Source organism: Oncorhynchus nerka, linkage group LG4 (assembly GCF_034236695.1).
Source record: "Oncorhynchus nerka isolate Pitt River linkage group LG4, Oner_Uvic_2.0, whole genome shotgun sequence".
Taxonomy (NCBI): domain Eukaryota; kingdom Metazoa; phylum Chordata; class Actinopteri; order Salmoniformes; family Salmonidae; genus Oncorhynchus; species Oncorhynchus nerka.
This window is the reverse complement of record NC_088399.1, coordinates 54,620,819-54,641,693: the sequence shown is the minus strand read 5'-3', so window position 1 is coordinate 54,641,693 and position 20,875 is coordinate 54,620,819. Positions and strand designations below refer to the sequence as shown.

At 45.1% G+C, this 20,875-nt stretch overlaps 1 protein-coding gene across 1 annotated transcript in view; it reads right to left on the bottom strand.

Annotated features, from left to right (window-relative positions):
* Positions 1–20,875, bottom strand: part of LOC115128200 (ephrin-A3-like) — a 92,708-nt gene that overhangs the window by 8,715 nt on the left and 63,118 nt on the right. The gene's annotated exons all lie outside the window — the stretch shown is intronic.

Here is a 20,875-nt window from a genome sequence, read left to right as displayed (position 1 = left end):
AGATTTGTACCTTGTCAGCTCGGGGATTTGAACTTGTAACCTTTCGGTTACTAGTCCAACGCTCTAACCACTAGGCTACCCTGTCTCCCCATGAGGATACACCTCATGGCACAACAGGCTGATTAATACTAATCTAGAATTACTTTTCTTTCTTCGAACATACAACATTGTGTATAAGAATCCTAGTCTAAAAATGTTGGCTAGAGTCATGTGGCAAGATAGGAAGTGCAAGGAGATTAAAACCAGTCTTCCAATGAGTTAAATCACAAAATGTTCTCTATATTAAACGATACTTATATTTTGAGCAACATTAAGTTGGATTTAGTATTACATTTTTGGGTAAAATGAAATGATCAAATGATTGAAATTACATTTATTTTGATTAAGTATAAAATATGTTGATTGTTCTTGTTTTTTCCAATTTCAATTCACCCCAGATTTTTTTTTTTACAGTGTGGCTGTGTGGTTGAGTTGTCTAAAATTACAATGAAATTCCCGCATCCGCCTGTTCCACATTCACTACTCTGTCTCCTCCTGTTTCAAATCTCTCCAAATAAGGTATTTCTATTCTGTTTTGAAGCAAGTTCCGTGTGTCATCACTTTCAGTGGGTTTAACATTGAAAACCTTTCAAACACCAGATATCAGTTTAGGTGTGCTACTTTTCATCTTTTGAGTCCCTGCCATTCTCATGACATAGTCTGGAGTGAAGCGGAAGAAGATCAGGTAATTGGCTAAGTGGCTCTTCTACCACAGGGAGGAGGGATACACTGACGTGAAGGGGCTAGGTTCCATGTGCCTGCGCTGACCGAACACACTGTACCAGTGTGTTAGCAGTTACAGAAGATCAATCTTGGGTTGGGACATGTGAAGTGTGCGCGTGTGTGCGTGCATCCATGCATGTGTGTATACAGTCATCACTGTAAATCAAATCATATTTTATTAGTCTCTTAAACATTTTCAGCAGATGTTATTGCGGGTGTATCGGAATACTTGTGTTCCTGTAGCCTTAGGGGAGAAGATGATTGCGACATAATGTAACATCCTGCCACCATGACATGGCTTGACATCCCGCTGGGCAAAAAGTGGTTTGAAGCAACGTTGTTTCCACATAATTTCAACCAATAAATTCAATGTGACGATGTTGAATCAACGTGGACAACTGATTTGATTTGCAAAGTCATCAACGTTTTAATTTTTTTCACCCAACTTTTAACCTAAATCCAATGGCATGTTGCTGATTTTACGTTGAATTCAGGTTAGTTGACAACTCAACCAAATGTAAATCAAAACAAGACGTTGAACTGCCGTCTGTGCCCAGTGGGATGGCTGTTTATCATACTATGTATATTCATTATCGTAATTGTACGAAGTATTATTATACAAACTCATTACACCTATCCTGAAGGGATAGAGAGGACAATTGATGAGATGTGAGGAATCCTTAGCTGTGGGTGGGAATCTGTGTCAGGATAAATGGCAGGGGAAATCGGAAACAACTGGAGCTGTATTGACGATTATGTAACAGTAGGAGGCAGTATTGAGTTGCATTCAGCCCTAGGGTTTTTTCTCTCTCTTTTCTCTTACAATCTCACTCTCCTCTCTCACATACACACAAAATGAGCAAACGCACACGCACACGAGCGAAACCTCACACACCAACGCACACAAGCGCACACACGTGCAATGCACGCAAACGCACACACCCACTCACACACACAATACTAGGTCAGTTCTCAAGAGAGATTATTATTCAATTAAAAAATGAGGATCAGAAATGTCACAACCCCTCTCTCTCCCTCTCTCTCATTATAGCGTAGTAGAGTAACTCCTTTTCTGTGTCTTTTCCTACTTCAGCCTCGCTCCATCTCTCTTCATCTTTCCCCTTGTCCCCTCACATGCTAAGACAGAGCAATATCGTATCCCTTAACCACTGTTCTTTCCCTGCCATAAATCTTACAATATCTCGTCGCTCATACCCCACTCCTCTCTCAGATGTTGGATGACAGATATTTGTCTCACAGTGTTGCAAAAAAGAACCAACACAGGCATGCTTCAAAGGGACTATATTTAGAGAGAGAGGGAGAGATGGGAGAGAGATTGGAAGATTTAAAAAATGAGAGAGGGGGAGAGGAAGGAAAACGAGAGGGGAAAGAGAGAGAGGGGGGACGAGATGGAGAGAGAGAGAGAGAGAGAGAGAGAGAGAGAGAGAGAGAGAGAGAGAGAGATTGAGGGGAAGAGGTGAGAGGGAGGAAAATAGAGTAAGAGACTTGTAAGAGGGAAAGGAAGAGGAAAGATGGAGAATGTGATTACGGGGAATCATGGACGCAAATGGGATAGAAATGCATAGGGAAAGGAGATTCTGTCATTGAGAGAGTAGGGGGAAAGAAAGGAGATAGGGTGTGCATTTGCAAGTGTGTGTGTGTGTGTGTGTGTGTGTGTGTGTGTGTGTGTGTGTGTGTACATATTTGTACGTGTGTGAGTGTTGAACCCTGCTTTAGCAGCGCACTCTACGCATAACATAACATAAGAATTAGATCCCAGTTCCATCACAAAGGTCACCGACAGAGTCAGAGGTGGGAAGTGGGAGGAGGAGGAGGGAGGAGGAGGGAGATGGACAAGGATGTTCAATAGGTGTATGGAGTCATAGACGTATATAAGCAGTCCACTTGGTGACACGTGAGGTGGTGAGGCAAGGAGGGGAGGAGGGCAGAAGATGTAACAACAAATAGAGGGAGAAAGGAAGATGGGGAGCGCTAGTGGGGGAATCTAAACAGGAGAAAGAGATACAGCGAAGATGACAACCAAGTGAAAACAAAATGGAGAGAAAGGGAGGCAGAGGGAGAGACAGAGATGTAGTGCACCCCAGGGATACACATATATGTAGTAAAGTGCACGGGGGAAAAAGAGTGATGGTGCCGCTCTTTCTCTTCCTCTCCCTTTCCATCCCCGCTGTGCCTTGTCTCTGTGTCGTTTCTGCTGTATCATCATCCTCTTCCTATGCGTGGGAAAGCACTCCTCGTTAGTACAGCCTACACAAGCTGGTGAAGACAGCCTAGAGAGAGGGGAGCGAGGGGGAGAGACGAGAGACAAAGACAAAGAGAGCACTACTGTACCTTCCACCACTGTCTCCACTAAAACGTATTTTGAGAATACAGCCGCTTTCAATGAATGACAAAGAAACTGCAAACAGACAACAGTGGACAGAAACTAAGGGTCTGCTTCTGCAGTGGAAGATCTAAATTAAAATCCCATGTACAACTCAGCCAACCTCCATTGTGAATGAGCATAAACAAAATGGCCATTACTGTTACGTCACTGTCAGTACCGTCACAGTAACAGCATTGGCTATTAGTAACAGTGGATCACTAGCCTGACGACTCACACTAAATTCTTCCGCTGCTCTGACATTCGCCACATACTTTACTCCGAGACGGCCATCATTGAAGTCGTTTGTGGCGACGAGGGGCACGAGGGGCGTTGCATAAAACAAAGTCATCAGTGATTATATAGTCTCCCAATCAGAGCATCAAAACTCACTTTCAAACCGCAGCTTTACCCACGTGTGTTCTGGCTCTTGCCCAACCCATCGTTTTCTGGACCAATCAGATGGACCCGAATGTGTCAGGGAGGTACTCAAATCCAGAATCATTTTGGAGATGAAACTATCGTCCGTGGGCGTGGCGTAGTGTTTGGCTGGAGCAAGGAGTCTGGGTAGCCAGGCAATGTCTTACCAACATATCCAACCAAACCTTTCAATATTTTGATACGCATACACAAAATGGTCAACACCGTGACATGATTCATTACCACTATAGCCTAGTGGTAATAGCCTAGTGGTAGGCTAGTGGTTAGAGCTTTGGGCCAGTAACCGAAAGGTTGCTGGATTGAATCCTTGAGCTGACAAGCTAAAAAATTGGTCATTCTGCCCCTGAACAAGGCAGTTTAACACACTCATCCCTGGTAGGCCGTCATTGTAAATAATAATTTGTTCTTAACTGACTTGACTAGTTAAAGGTTAAGTAAAAATATATATATTACATGGTTCATTATCGTTACATTCATGTCAATGATGTAACATTGACTGTCGGTAATGTATCTGTATGCCGCTCACATTCAGGTTGGTTTCTTTGTCTGACCATCAAACAACCTTCATTCAATCACAAGGAAACCATCAAGACATCATCAATGATCTCCCTCAAGGTCACCATGATGGATTTACAGGTTAAACCCGTGTACTAAATGCACCAGTAACATAGTGATGCAGAAACAATTTCTTCCTCTGCTAGCGAGACAGGGACAGCCTCTGTTGCTTTTCCTCGTACCTCAGCACCAAAAGTCATTTCATCCCAAGTAAAAGTACACACTACTGTCTCCAGCCAATCCTCCCTTTGCTGATTGGATTAGCCTCACAATTAGCGCGCAGTTTACTGTGTTTCGATCTAAAATGGAGGCTGAAAACAAGTGCTTGAGGCGTGGGGAAAAAAGAGCTAGACGCTGCAGCCTTTCAGGCCTGGGATTACCCCTAGATCTGACTGGAGTAATAGTGATGATTCAGAGATGACTCAGGCTGGTGGTGGTGGATGCTGCTCTACACTTACACACACACACACACACACACACACACACACACACACACACACACACACACACACACACACACACACACACACACAGGCACACACACAGGCACACACACACACACACACACACACACACACACACACACACACACACACACACAGCACTAGTCTGTGTATTTCTGTCTGACTGCACACATTAGGGAAACAGGTCCCCATAGCTAGTGGAGCCAGGTTTGGCTGCAGATTGGAGCTACTCTATGAATACCGTGCAATGACTGTAGTGATGCCAGTATATGGCAGAGTCTCTCTCAGGCAAAACAACTAATAGAGGGGGCAGATGGAAACGAAGGCCGCTCTTTGATTGGTGGAGAGCTGATAGTAAAAGACCACTAGGTGATGTCACACCACAACAAATAAATACCAGGCTTTGACTTTCTTCACAGGGTACTTTAGAAGTACAGAACTACTAGCCTATAATCATTTATTTTCTATCAACAGAGGTATGAGAGGAGTGTATGACCGCATCTTATTCCCTATATTGTGCACTACCTCTGACCAGGGCCAGGTTTTCCAAAAGCATCAATGTTAGAACCTTAAGATGCCTTTGGGAAACCGGACACAGAGCCGTATGGGCTCTGGTCAAAAGTAGTGCACTATATAAGGAATGGAATGCCATTTGGGACACAACCCTTATCTCTGAAGGTGAGTCTCTAATTGTGAGCGGATTTTAAAGGCCACAGGCTCACCTCTATTTATTCTCCAAGTGCCTCCTGATGAAAAGCAGATCTCATTCTCTCTCTTTCTTTATCCATTCCCTCGTTCTCTCAGAAGAGCTGTGTTGATACCAATACAAAAGGTTCGCTCCGCTCGCTTTCTGAGAACGCACTCTAAATGTGTTGTGTCAGAGAATGGAGGCTCTCATCACAGTGAATTCTCCACAGTGCCCACCTCAGTGGGAATGTCAGGGACATGTGTTGCGGCAGAGGCGTACGAGAGCACAGTGCTCATCCTGTGGATGTGTCTCCTCTCAGGCCACAGGCCACATTGATGAGACAACGGTGTAGAAGAGCCAAGAGAACTCTTGGAGGAGGTATGCGGACACTCATACTCGCACAGACATGTGCACACACTAGGACACACAGACGCACACTAGGACACACAGACGCACACTAGGACACACAGACGCACGACAGCGGCACTTACGCATTCCAACACACATTTCAAATACTTCATTTGAATCCAGAAATCACATTAGAGTCAAGAAGGATTCAAACATTTCAAAGGACACAGACATCTGGACACTACAGATGGCACCTTCTTCTCCACATAGCAAGGCTGCCCATATGAACGCTGACACGGAGCAGTACCTCGCTATTTGTCTAATGCAGATCTGCAATCTGAAGGCCACGCACTGTCAGCCTTTGAACACTGAACGAGAATATAAACGCAACATGTAAAATGTTTCGTGAGCTGAAATAAAAGATCCCCGAAATTCTCCATACGCACAAAAGGCTTATTTCGCTCGCATTTTGTGCACAAATTTGTTTATATCCCTGTTGGTGAGCATTTCTGATAAACCACACCTGACAGGTGTGGCATTTCAAGAAGCTGATTAAACAGCATGCTCATTACACAGGTGCACCTTGTGCTGTGGACAATAAAAGGCCACTAAAATGCGCAGTTTTGTAACACAACACAATGCCACCAATGTCTAATTATTCATATTTTTTTACTTTTATCCCCTTTGTCTCCCCAATTGGTACGTACAGTCTTGTCTCATCGGTGCAACTGCGCTATTGACTCGGGAGAGGCAAAGGTCGAGAGCCATGCATCCCCCGATGTTTGGGACAGCGGTTTGCTGATGTCAACGTTGTGAACAGAGTGCCCCATGGTGGCAGTAGGGGGATGGTATGGGCAGGAATAAGCTACGGACAACAAACACAATTGCATTTGAATGCACAATTTGAATGCACAGAACTACCGTGACGAGATCCTGAGGCCCATTGTGAGGCCCATTTTTTTTGAGGGTATCTGTGACCAACAGATACATATGTGTATTCCCAGTCATGTGAAATCCATAGATCAATGAATTTATTTCAATTGACTGATGTCCTTATATGAATGAACACCTCCCTCTGGCCTCCCCACCACAATCTGTCATTTTTGGTATACAAGAAAACACATTATCATCAACATCAAACCAGCCCCTCACCTCAGTAGCTATCAGGTCGACAAGGCCGGTCATGTCTAGCTATGTACAGGTCTTTGTATGAACAGCAGCCATTAATTAACAACATGTGCAACAGACTCCATTCCATTTGACTTGTGTAGACAAACACGTGGGCCAAAGAACAAAGAATGCCAGCAAACAGCCTGAGAAATAAACAGACAAAATAAGCACTATACTTACAGAAAAGTAAACTCAGGAAGAAACACACTGAAGCCATCAGACAACAGAACCATACCTACTTCCAACGTTTCAAAGAGCAACGTATGAGCTTTGAAGTGTGGGGTGTGAGAGCCTATGCAGCTCTCATTGGAAGTCTACCACAGTGGGGTGTTAGCTTTCTTAAACAGAACTCTTTAAGCCTCTCCGTTGGGTTGGCACTGAGAGAGAGAGAGAGAGAGAGAGAGAGAGAGAGAAGGAAGGAAGGAAGGAAGGAAGGAAGGAAGGAAGGAAGGAAGGAAGGAAGGAAGGAAGGAAGGAAGGAAGGAAGGAAGGAAGGAAGGAAGGAAGGAAGGAAGGAAGGAAGGAAGGAAGGAAGGAAGGAAGGAAGGAAGGGGTAGAGCGGGAGGGCGGGATCAAGACAAATAATGAGAGAGAGGGATAGATAGGAAGAGAGAGGGATAGATAGGGAGAGAGAGAGAGAGAGAGAGAGAAAGGAAGAGGGAGAGAGGGGAGCAAGATTGATCATGAGAGAGAGGGATAGATAGGGAGAGAGAGAAAGAGAGAACGAGTGCTCCCCATATTTAGTCTGGGCCTTCATCACAGTGCCAACCTCAGGATACCCAATAGAGTAACGTGGCCTTTTATGTCTGAGCCAGAACAACCGCAGAAATTTACGCAAAAACACACACACACACACACGCGCACGCACGCACGCACACACACACACACACACACACACACACACACACACACACACACACACACACACACACACACACACACACACACACACACACACACACACACACACGGTATGCAAAGCTGTGCTCGTGAGCATATCAACACACATACGTTGCTTATCCTTTTACACACACTGTCCACATACAGTTACCCATATATATCCCATAAAGCACACTGTGTGAAAAGGATTCCAACATATTCACACAGAAATAGGAGAAAAACACACAGTATGTATGCTTCAGGGCAAGCCTCTCTCTGCCTCCATGAATATTTCATCCCTTCTTAAAATAACCTGTCCCTTTAAAATATATGTTTGCGCAAACAACCTACAGCCACAGCCAAGCGAAAACGCCCAGGGTACTTATTTACACGTTACACAGGAGGGCACCGATAATGCTAAACGCCACATGCTACAGCACACAGCAGCAGTGCTGAGGAGAACTACTCAGGTAGCGACTAAATCTGTATCCTGGTATGAGTTGAGTTCAGGCCATACAGGTTTAGAGCAGCCAGAGCGGTGGAAGATAGACCATATTTCACTTCCTGAATAATTGACTGGCACTAGAACACCTGGTTTTTCTCTCTCTCTCTCTCTCTCTCTCTCTCTCTCTCTCTCTCTCTCTCTCCCTCTCTCTCTCTATATATATATTCTATATTTTTTCTCCCTCTCTCTTTCTCTTTCTCTCTCTCTTCTCTCTCTATATTCTATATTCTTTCTCCCTTTCTCTCTCTCGTACTTGCTCTCTCTCGTTCTACCTCGTTCTCCCTCGTTCATTCTCTCTCTCTCTCGCTCTCTCTCTTTCCCAGGGCCATGACATAAAGACCATACATAAACAGGCGAGAATATATACGTTCATGTATTCCAAAGGTATTCTCTGTGGTAAAGCATTAAAGTGGGTGAACCTACAGTATGTCAAGGTTTCCTCCAAGGCAAGTTCTTTATTCTGGCTCTGTGTCTATGCAATACCCAGGTAAAGATGGTCTGCAAGTGTAGTTATGCTGTAGGCTGATTGAAACTTTATTTTGTATTTTTCTAATATAGATTCAAGGTTCTTATGAATGGAAATAAGGGACCACAATGGAAGTAAGTCATTGGCTTTGTGTCATCCCTGAAAAGTACTTTTTTTAATGTACTCTGTATATGTATTTTGACACAATAAAATCAATGGCAATAAATGAAACCAATCCATCAATCAATCAATAAACAGTTGAGTGGCTGGCTGGTCAAGGACGTCCAACCATATCGAGAAGACAAAGACAGGAGTTAGCTGGAATTACATGGCAGAGGGAGGGATAAGTATGTGCTAAACCAAGTGCAGCATAATAATACCCCACAATGATCTCATACTTTCCAAATTCACAAAACCCCCAATCATTGAAATCTCACTCCAGAATTGGTCATATGGCACAATGTATAATCTTGTATTATCCTAAAATCTAATTTATAAAGTCCATTTTGTAGTGTGTAGCAGGTGGCTATGGTGATCATATTAATGAATGAATGCGTATGCTTTGCCATCTCATCATGGAAATGCCCGGCCCCCAAACTACAGCACAGTGTCTACGTCCCACATGGCACCCTATACCCTATATAGTGCACCACTTTTGACTAGAGCCCTATGGGGCTTTATTCACTATAAAGGGACCAGGGTGCCATTTCATTTCAGACACCAGCTGAGAAGCAGGAGATAACAGAGAAGATTAAAAATGATAGACCACGACAAGAGCCCAGCAGAGATGACAGGCAGTTATGAGGACAACCCCCAAGATCACACATGAGATAATTGGTGTAAAAAAATCTCTCTCTCTCTCTCTCTCTCTCTCTCTCTCTCTCTCTCTCTCTCTCTCTCTCTCTCTCTCTCTCTCTCTCTCTCTCTCTCTCTCTCTCTCTCTCTCTCTCTCTCTCTCTCTCTCTCTCTCGTGGGCAGCGGATCCCTGCCTGTCACACATCCGTATCGGGGAGTTTTTGAAGAAGATTGGAATGAAGCCTCGGCTGTGTTGTCTTTCTTTGCTGTGGGGTCTGATCTGATTTGGCCTGGCCTGGGCTGTGGTACTGTAGCCCAGACAACACTAACACTTTAGATAGGCTAGCCATATGGCTAAATCTGGGAGGACACATCACTGAGATATCTCTCTCTCTCTCTCTTCCTTCCTCCCTCGCTCTCTCTCCTCTCTCTTTCTCCCTTCCACCCCCCCTCTATGTCTGTACCTCTCCCTTCCTCTCTCTCTTCCTCCTCCCTCTCTCTCTCTCTCTCTCTCTCTATCCCCTTATCTTTCTCTCTCTCCCCCCTTCTCTTTCCCTCTCTCTCCCCTTCTCTTTCTCTCTCTCTCTCCCCTTCTCTTTCTCTCTCCCTCTCCCCTTCTCTTTCTCTCTCTCTCTCCCCTTCTCTTTCTTCCTTCTCTCTCTCATCCCCCTTACTCTCTCTCCCCTTCTCTTTCTCCCTGTCTATCTCATCCCCCCTTACTCTCTCACCCCTTCTCTTTCTCCCTCTCTCTCTCATCCCCCTTACGCTCTCTCTCTCTCTCTCTCTCCCCCTCTCTCTCTTCCCTCTCCTCCCTCCCGGGCACCCTATTCACTATATAGTGTAATATGTTTGACCAGGCCCCATTTGGTGCCATTTGAGACACAGCCAGTAAGACATCTACACTTTCAATGGGCAGAACAAACACTTCAATGTAACCTAATATGGGACCATTTGTATTTCGAGGGACTAATAGCATAGTAGAAAAAGATGGATGAGGTCATTTTACAGACTGCAGATTGTTGATATTACACTTCTGGGTTAAAACTGTGGTTGTGTTCATCTGTGAATGTGGTCGTTGTCGAAACAAGACAAGGTGAGAATGAGACAAAGGGGAAAACGCACGTGCACACCCACGTGTACATACAACAAACACACAAACACTGAACCATCTGAACTGCCAGGATCCTACGGCTGTGCCGCTCACTACTCTGATACCCTGGCCAGATGAGTGACAGATTCAGTCTAACACACACACACACACACACACACACACACACACACACACACACACACACACACACACACACACACACACACACACACACACACACAGAGAGAGAGAGAGAGAGAGAGAGAGAGAGAGAGAATGAGAGAGCCCTGTAACTACTTTAATCAGTGTTAATCACTGCAGACTCTTGCTTCACTGTCAGATTGAGACCAGAGAGAGAGAGAGAAGAGAGAGAGGGGGTGAGAGATAGGGGAGAGAGAAGGAGAGGGATTGGGAGAGAGAGAAAGAGAGAAAGAGAGAGTGAGAGGAGAGGAGAGGGAGAGATGGGAGAGGGAGAGAAAGAGAGGGAGGGGGATGGGAGAGACAGAAAGAGAGAAAGAGAGAGTGAGAGGAGAGGGAGAGAGAGAGAGAGAGGGAGAGAGAGAGAGAGAGGGAGAATGGGAGAGTAAGAGAGAGGAGGGTGGAGAAAGAGAGGCACAGAAACAGCTTGTAAAAATGTTAAATGGTTATCTAAAAATATACAGTGCCCACAGAGCCGCGAGTCCGTGGCAGTTTTCATGTACTTTATCTTATTCTTCAAGGTCTATTTCTTAGGCCCATATGGCCGGGCCTTGGCGGGAGAGGTGGACACGCCAAGCCAACGCAGTCAGGTTTTAATTTCAGTCAGGGGCAGGGGGACAGCACGGAGGGCGGGAGCGAGTGAGGAATGCAGAGCGAGCCAGGCGGAGAGATAGAGAAGAGGGGAGAAAAAGAAGTAGAGATGAAGGGATATAGGGATATAGGGAGGAAGAGATAAGGGGAGAGGGGGAGGCGGCAGTGAGGGAGGGAATGAGAAACGAACGGCAGCACAGAAATGGAGATAGAGAGGGCAGCACAGAAATGGAGATAGAGAGGTGATGTGCTTTACAAGGAGGAGAACAAAGGGAGGCCGAGACGGAGGGAGGCAAAGGGGGAAAATTGAAAGATAAGAGGGAGAGATTATCAAGAAAAGATGGGTAATGTATAAATAAATCATGACAAAGGGAAGGGATAGGGAGAGGAATGTGTGAGGGTGAGCAAAAACTGATCATTTAACTTCGAGCGAAACGGAGAAAGTCAGCCAAAGAGAACGAGATAGAGAGAGGTGGAGGAAGAGTGTTGAAAAGTAAGAAAGAGATTGTGTTTATAAAATATAATACAAATGGGTTTTTATTCAAGAAATGGCTTTGGCCTTCACGGTTTGACCAAAACTGTGTAGAAAGCTTAGCAGGAATAGTCGGAAGCATAGTTAGAATAGTAATGCCTGTGTTTGGTGATTAGAATTTCAGACAGTCTGCCTGTACTCAGGCTGGTCAGGCTATTATGCAAGGCCCTAATGCAGCCAGTTTGTTTAGTGGAGCATGCAGGACCTCTGAATGTGACCTTATGTGCGTACAGATAGCATACAATGTCAACTAATGTGTTTCTCTTTGAGCGAGCATACGAATGGAGGGCGTGCATTCATATGTGCAGCTGGAGCATGATACATAGGCCACCCTATAGGCCACCCTCACTAGTGCCGCCAAGCAGCACTAGTGAGGGTTAAGTATTTCACATTTGTGCGATCTGCTAGCCAACATCCTTTGTGCTCTGGTGGGCTAATGTTTACACAGGGCACTTACGTGAGGTAGCACCTGGCAGATACATACAGACACACGTACACACAGTTCACAACAACTCCCTGCTTTTGCTACCTTGGCAGTGTGTGTGTGCCTGTGTGCACGTGTATGTGTGTGATTGACAGCTGTCAAATGACAGAGCACCAGGAGGAGGAGGAGGAGAGAAGGAGAGAGGGAGAGATGTCAGGGTAGGAGTGAAAGGGAGAGCCAGAACGAAGATAAGGGAGGAAGAAACACAGCAGAAAGAGAAAGAGAAAGAGAGAGAGAGACCCCCCTCCCTCCCCTCCGTCAGTGTCTGTGATCATCTATTCCTCCTGTTCTCTCTATCAGTGACTCAGTAACCTTCAGCACAAGACCCAAGTTGAGATGATGAATTGAGACGCAGACAGGAGAAAGGACAGAGATTAGGAAACACAGACAGATGATGAAAAATGACAAACTGAGAGAGGGGGCTGGGAGAGGAGGCGAGAGGAGAGTGGAAGAGAGAGAGGGAAAGGTGACATTGAGGGAAGTGTAGAGGAGACTGCTCCTGGTTTTTAGCTGGAGGACGGCCACAGAATTACATTAGTGTAACACACTTTGGCTGCACCCGCTGTTGGAGAGGCACACACACACTTGCACAGACAGAGATTCACGCGCACTCACGCGCACATGTAAAAATAAGCACTTTATTTAGATTGCATGCTTAACCTGCGGGGAGCCTGCCTCCCAATCACATCTATTGTAGTTTAACTACCTTGATAACCTTTCCATGTGCAGTACAGTACATGGTTCCCAAAAACAGTGATGGTAGTTTCTGAGGGGAGTAACCTGGTGATATAAACTAAACTAAACTACCATTACTCCACAGGGTGATTTTGCGGACACAGATTAAGCCTAATCCTGGACGTCTGCCTTTGCTTGCAGTCAATGTGTCACGTTTCCCCCCTCTCCGGCGCCGACAGAGATGGCCGCCTCGCTTCGCGTTCCTAGGAAACTATGCAGTTTTTTGTTTTTTTTACGTGTTATTTCTTACATTGGTACCCCAGGTCATCTTAGGTTTCATTACATACAGTCGAGAAGAACTACTGAACATAAGAGCAGCGTCAACTCACTATCAGTACGACCAAGAATATGACTTTCGCGAAGCGGATCCTGTGTTCTGCCTTTCACCCAGGACAACGGAATGGATCCCAGCCTGCGACCCAAAACAAAGACTTCGAAAAAGAGGGAAACGGAGCGGTCTTCTGGTCAGACTCCGGAGACGGGCACATCGCGCACCACTCCCTAGCATTCTTCTCGCCAATGTCCAGTCTATTGACAACAAGGTTGATGAAATCCGAGCAAGGGTAGCATTCCAGAGGGACATCAGAGACTGTAACGTTCTTTGCTTCACGGAAACATGGCTCACTGGAGAGACGCTATCGGAGTCGGTGCAGCCAACTGGTTTCTCCACGCATCGCGCAGACAGAAACAAACATCTTTCTGGTAAGAAGAGGGGCAGGGGCGTATGCTTCATGGTTAACGTGATGTGGTGTGATCATAACAACATACAGGTACTCAAGTCCTTCTGTTCACCTGATTTAGAATTCCTCACAATCAAATGTCGACCATATTATCTACCAAGGGAATTCTCTTCGATTATAATCACAGCCGTATATTTTCCCCCCCAAGCAGACACATCGATGGCTCTGAACTAACTTTATTTGACTCTTTGCAAACTGGAATCCATTTATCCGGAGGCTGCATTCATTGTAGCTGGGGATTTTAACAAGGCTAATCTGAATTTTTTTTATCAGCATATCGATTGCGCAACCAGGGCTGGAAAAACCTTGGATCACTGCTATTCTAACTTCCGCGACGCATATAAGGCCCTGCCCCGCCCTCCTTTCGGAAAAGCTGACCACGACTCCATTTTGTTGAACCCTGCCTACAGACAGAAACTAAAACAAGAAGCTCCTGCGCTGAGGTCTGTTCAACGCTGGTCCGACCAATCTGATTCCACACTCCAAGACTGCTTCCATCACGTGGACTGGGATATGTTTCGTATTGCGTCAGACAACAACATTGACGAATAGGCTGATTCGGTGTGCGAGTTCATTAGAACGTGCGTTGAAGATGTCGTTCCCATAGCAATGATTAAAACATTCCCAAACCAGAAACCGTGGATTGATGGCAACATTCGCGTGAAACTGAAAGCCAGGCAAGGTGACCTGAAACATGACCGAATACAAACAGTGTAACTATTCCCTCCGCAAGGCAATCAAACAAGCTAAGCGTCAGTATAGAGACAAAGTAGAATCTCAATTCAATGGCTCAGACACAAGAGGTATGTGGCAGGGTCTACAGTCAATCACGGATTACAAAAAGAAAACCAGGATGTCTTGCTCCCAGGCAGACTAAATAACTTTTTTGCCCGCTTTGAGGACAATACAGTGCCACTGACACGGCCCGCAACTAAAACATGCGGACTCTCCTTCACTGCAGCCGACGTGAGGAAAACATTTAAACGTGTCAACCCTCGCAAGGCTGCAGGCCCAGACGGCATCCCCAGCCGCGCCCTCAGAGCATGCACAGACCAGCTGGCTGGTGTGTTTACGGACATATTCAATCAATCCCTATCCCAGTCTGTTGTTCCCACATGCTTCAAGAGGGCCACCATTGTTCCTGTTCCCAAGAAAGCTAAGGTAACTGAGCTAAACGACTACCGCCCCGTAGCACTCACTTCCGTCATCATGAAGTGCTTTGAGAGACTAGTCAAGGACCATATCACCTCCACCCTACCTGACACCCTAGACCCACTCCAATTTGCTTTCCGCCCAAATAGGTCCACAGACGATGCAATCTCAACCACACTGCACACTGCCCTAACCCATCTGGACAAGAGGAATACCTATGTGAGAATGCTGTTCATCGACTACAGCTCGGCATTTAACACCATATTGCCCTCCAAGCTCGTCATCAAGCTCAAGACCCTGGGTCTCGACCCTGCCCTGTGCAACTGGGTACTGGACTTCCTGACGGCCCGCCCCCAGGTGGTGAGGGTAGGCAACAACATTTCCACCCCGCTGATCCTCAACACTGGGGCCCCACAAGGGTGCGTTCTGAGCCCTCTCCTGTACTCCCTGTTCACCCACGACTGCGTGGCCACGCACGCCTCCAACTCAATCATCAAGTTTGCGGACGACACAACAGTGGTAGGCTTGATTACCAACAATGACAAGACGGCCTACAGGGAGGAGGTGAGGGCCCTCGGAGTGTGGTGTCAGGAAAATAACCTCACACTCAACGTCAACAAAACTAAGGAGATGATTGTGGACTTCAGGAAACAGCAGAGGGAACACCCCCTTATCCACATTGATGGAACAGTAGTGGAGAGGGTAGTAAGTTTTAAGTTCCTCGGCGTACACATCACAGACAAACTGAATTGGTCCACCCACACAGACAGCATCGTGAAGAAGGCGCAGCAGCGCCTCTTCAACCTCAGGAGGCTGAAGAAATTTGGCTTGTCACCAAAAGCACTCACAAACTTCTACAGATGCACAATCGAGAGCATCCTGTATCACCGCCTGGTACGAAAACTGCTCCGCCCACAACCATAAGGCTCTCCAGAGGGTAGTGAGGTCTGCACAACGCATCACCGGGGGCAAACTACCTGCCCTCCAGGACACCTACACCACCCGATGTCACAGGAAGGCCATAAAGATCATCAAGGACAACAACCACCCGAGCCACTGCCTGTTCACCCCGCTATCGTCCAGAAGGCGAGGTCAGTACAGGTGCATCAAAGCTGGGACCGAGAGACTGAAAAACAGCTTCTATCTCAAGGCCATCAGACTGTTAAACAGCCACCACTAACATTGAGTGGCTGCTGCCAACACACTGACTCAACTCCAGCCACTTTAATAATGGGAATTGATGGCAAATGATGTATCACTAGCCACTTTAAACAATGCTACCTAATAAAATGTTTACATACCCTACATTATTCATATCATATGTATATGTATATACTGTACTCTATATCATCTACTGCATCTTTATGTAATACATGTATCACTAGCCACTTTAACTATGCCACTTTGTTTACATACTCATCTCATATGTATATACTGCACTCAATACCATCTGCTGTATCTTGCCTATGCCGCTCTGTACCATCACTCATTCATATATCTTTATGTACATATTCTTTATCCCCTTACACTTGTGTCTACATGGTAGAAGTTTTGGAATGGTTAGCTAGATTACTTGTTGGTTATTACTGCATTGTCGGAACTAGAAGCACAAGCATTTCGCTACACTCGCATTAACATCTGCTAACCATGTGTATGTGACAAATAACATTTGATTTGATCAGACTGCTGATTATCTCGCACACCTGTCACCATCGTCTCGAGCACCTGCCCCTCATGACACTCACCTGGACTCCATCACCTCCTTGATTATCTTCCCTATATGTGTCACTCCCCTTGGTTCTTTCCTTAGGTGTCATTGACTCTCTTTTCATGCTGGTGCATTGTTTGTGTTTCACATTTATTTCATTTATTAAAACGCTACTCCCTGAACTTTTTTCCCGACACGTTACACAATGACCAAAAGCGCCTTATTTGGCCTCATCGGTGGAATGTTATTCATCTTTTTCATCATTTCATAATTCATAAAGATGTTTTTTTTATGACGGAAATCCGGTGTTTCTGTGCAAATTATGTTATGTTATATTACAGTCTTCTGTGATGTACAGTACCAGTCAATAGTTTGGACACACCTACTCATTTTCTTTATTTTTAATATTTTCTACATTGTAGAATAATAGTGAAGACATCAAAACTATGAAACAACACATATGGAATCATATAGTAACAAAAAAATATATTACATTTGAGATTCTTCAAAGTAGCCACCCTTTTCATTGATGACAGCTTTGCACACTCTTGGCATTTTCTCAACCAGCTTCATGAGGTAGTCACCTGGAATGCATTTCAATGCATTCAGCTTTGGGTTAATTTGTGGAATTTCTTTCCTTCTTAATGCGTTTGAGTCAATCAGTTGTGTTGTGACAAGGTAGAGGTGTTACACAGAAGATAGCCCTAATTGGTAAAAGACCAAGTCCATATTATGGCAAGAACACCTCAAATAAGCAAATAGAAACCACAGTCCATCATTACTTTAAGACATGAAGGTCAGTCAATGCGGAACATTTCAAGAACTTTGAAAGTTTATTCAAGTGCAGTCGCAAAAAACATCAACTGATATGATGAAACTGGCTATCATGAGGACCACTACAGGAAAGTAAGTCCCAGAGTTATCTCTGCTTGCAGAAGATAAGTTCATTAGAGTTAATTGCCCCTCAGATTTCAGCCCATATAAATGCTTCAGAGTTCAAGTAACAGACACCTCTCAAAATCAACTGTTCAGAGGAGACTGTGTGAATCAGGCCTTCATGGTCAAATTTCTGCAAAGAAACCACTACTAAAGGACACCATTAGTGTCCTTTAGACTTGCTTGGGCCAAGAAACACAAGCAATGGACATTGGACCGGTGGAAATCTGTCCTTTGGTCTGATGAGAGCAAATTTGAGATTTTTGATTCTAACAGCCGTGTCTTCGTGAGACGTAGAGTAGGTGAATGGATGATCTCTGCATGTGTGGTTCCAATAGTGAAGCATAGAGGAGGAGGTGTGATGGTGTGGGGGTGCTTTGCTGGTGACACTGTCAGTGATTTATTTAGAATTCAAGGCACACTAAACCAGCATGGCTACCACAGCATTCTGCAGCAATATGCCTTTCCGTCTTGTTTGCGCTTAGTGGGACTATCATATGTTTTTCAACAGGACAATGACCCAACACACCTCCAGGCTGTGTAAGGGCTATTTGATCAAGAATGAGAGTGATGGAGTGCTACATCAGATGACTTGGCCTCCACAATCACCCGACCTCCACCTTGAGATGGTTTGGGATGAGTTGGACCGTAGAGTGAAGGTAAAGCAGCCAACAAGTGCTCAACATATGTGGGAATTCTTTCAAGACATTCCCCGTGAAGCTGGTTGAGAGAATTTCAAGATTGTGCAAAGCTCTCATCAAGGCAAAGGTTTACTAATTTGAAGAACATAAAATATAACAAATATTTGGTTACTACATGATTCCATGTGTAATTTCATAGTTTTGATGTCTTCACAATTATTCTACAATGTAGAAAATAGTACAAAATAAATAAAAACCCTTGCATGAGTAGGTGTGCCCAAACTTTTGACTGGTACTCTATATAAAGTGTAATATTGGGATGCAAACTCAAAATGGAATACATTTCAACTCTATATATGACATGGTACAGATGTCTTCTTTTTTTAAACCATAACCATGTGTGAGGTGTATATTTTTGTATCAAAGTCAATTTGTTTAAGACTACCAAGAAACAGTCCGGAAAACATCCCCCTTATGTGGTTATAGCTGATACATGGACATCATTATCTGCAATTTTAGCTACACTTCAGTCACATTTCAGTGGCTCTGGGTGGATAGAGGATGTGTTGTTTAAACAGTTTCAAACACAAAAAATGCCCATATCAGATAATGTAATCTTGTACTGTTTACCTTCAAGGGCTCAATCATTTTTTATTTAACCTTTATTTAACCAGGCGAGTCAGTTAAAAATAAATTCTTATTTACAATGACGGCCTACCCCGGCCAAACCCTAACGACGCTGGGCCAATTGTGCGCCCAATGACGGCTAGTTGTGATACAGCCTGGAATTGAACCAGGGTCTGTAGTGACGCCTACTAGCACTGAGATGCGGTGCCTTAGACCGCTCAGGAGACTCAAAAGCCTGGGGTTGATAGTAAATTACTTCCTCTACTACCCTTAACAACTGAGGGGTACCCTGTAATGGAGACCAATAACCATGCTTGGTTACGTGAAAACCAAAGACCTGCTGTAAGCCACATGCCAGAGCGGATATGGAGCAGAAATGTAGTAGGAGTGGAAGAAAGGAGGGAGGGAAGGAGAGAGGCAGAAAAATGAGACGGAGAGTACAAAGATGAAGGGAAAATGAGAGAGCGGGTGGAAAAAGGGTGCATTCAATGTTGAAAAGAGCATTACTGCACCCCCCTCCTCCCCCTCTTGTCAACCCCTCAGACAAACACAGTGCCCTTTACCTCTCCCTTGGAGCGAGGCATAAACGAGTGGAATGACAGACAGAGAGAGCCAACAGGCCCCCTCCCCAGAGAGGGGAAACGCACTCATCCGTACTGATCTTAAAACAACAGCCTCCCTCTCTCTCTCTCTCTCTCTCTCTCTCTCCCTCTCCTCCTCCCTCCCTCCCACCTGACTTTCTCTATGTCTACACCCTCTTTCTCTCTCTGTGTCTCCATCACCCTTTCATTCATCCTTCCTTTTATTATCCTTTTTGTCTCTTACGTTTATCCACTTATCCACTTATTTTTATTTTTTTATTAGCAATGCTTTCTCATCCTCCTTTCATGGTGTCTCTCTCTACTGCTGTGCTGTACCCCAAAATCACTCTGAATTTTAGTCTTTGTCCCTCATTTCCCATCTTTACATATACCCATCCTCTCATTCTCTTTCTATACATTCCTATCGGTTGATCATTCTGCTATATACTTTTCAGTCTCATAAAAGACCCTGGCAGTCTCTTTCCCCACAAGCTTCTCTGACTTATTTCTCTTTCTCTTGTATCTTCCTCTTCCACTTCAGAATCAATTTGTGACACGAGCTCTCCAGTGGTGCCCTTAGATTTCATTGTGGTCGAGCCCGTATTTAAAACAGTGCAAAGCCAATCTCCTCAACCCTGATTCACAGGTAGACTCAGACTAAATAAGAAAGCATTTCTCGACTCTTTGACACCATTTAGATGCTGCTGACGCACTTCAGCGGTTGACAAATGAGGCGATAAATTGACTTCTCTGAAGCATTCAAAAACAACAAAACACCCAAAACAAATCTCACTTAACTAAACGCTGGAAAAAATTGCACAATAGGACCAGAGGATAATTACAATTTCTGTCTTTCTTTCTCTCCTTTCCTGTCTTTCCTCCTAATCCCCATCTTCCCCTCTTTCTCTCCCCTATCCGTTTACAGTGGTTTGTGCCCCAGACGCAGATTGACCCTAGCGCTGTGGACCCAGTAGGGGGCCTTGTTCCTCTGCGTCGCTCCACTGCACATGACTGACGTACTTCATAAGGGAGGGGGGGAGGGTGAGAAGGAACGAGGGATTGGGAAGAAGAGATGGAGGGAGGGAAGCATAGGAAACAGAAGAGTGCTAGCTGCGCTGAGGGAGGAGAGGGACCTGAATGCGATTTATGATCAATGGTGCTTCTCCTATTACATTCCAATTAAAGTAGCGTCTCAAGCATAGCTCTAGTACACCGCGTCGGCAGAAGGGCTTTTGACGGTCTTTGTATGGGCATGCTACTACGCCCATAATAATGGGTTACTGCACACACTCATACATACACATGAATGTACGCGCATACACGCATGCACGCTGGCAGGCACACACAAACGGCCCCAGAATAAGTCTCTCCACCCAATAGTGTTTGTTTGTGTGCGTGCGTGCG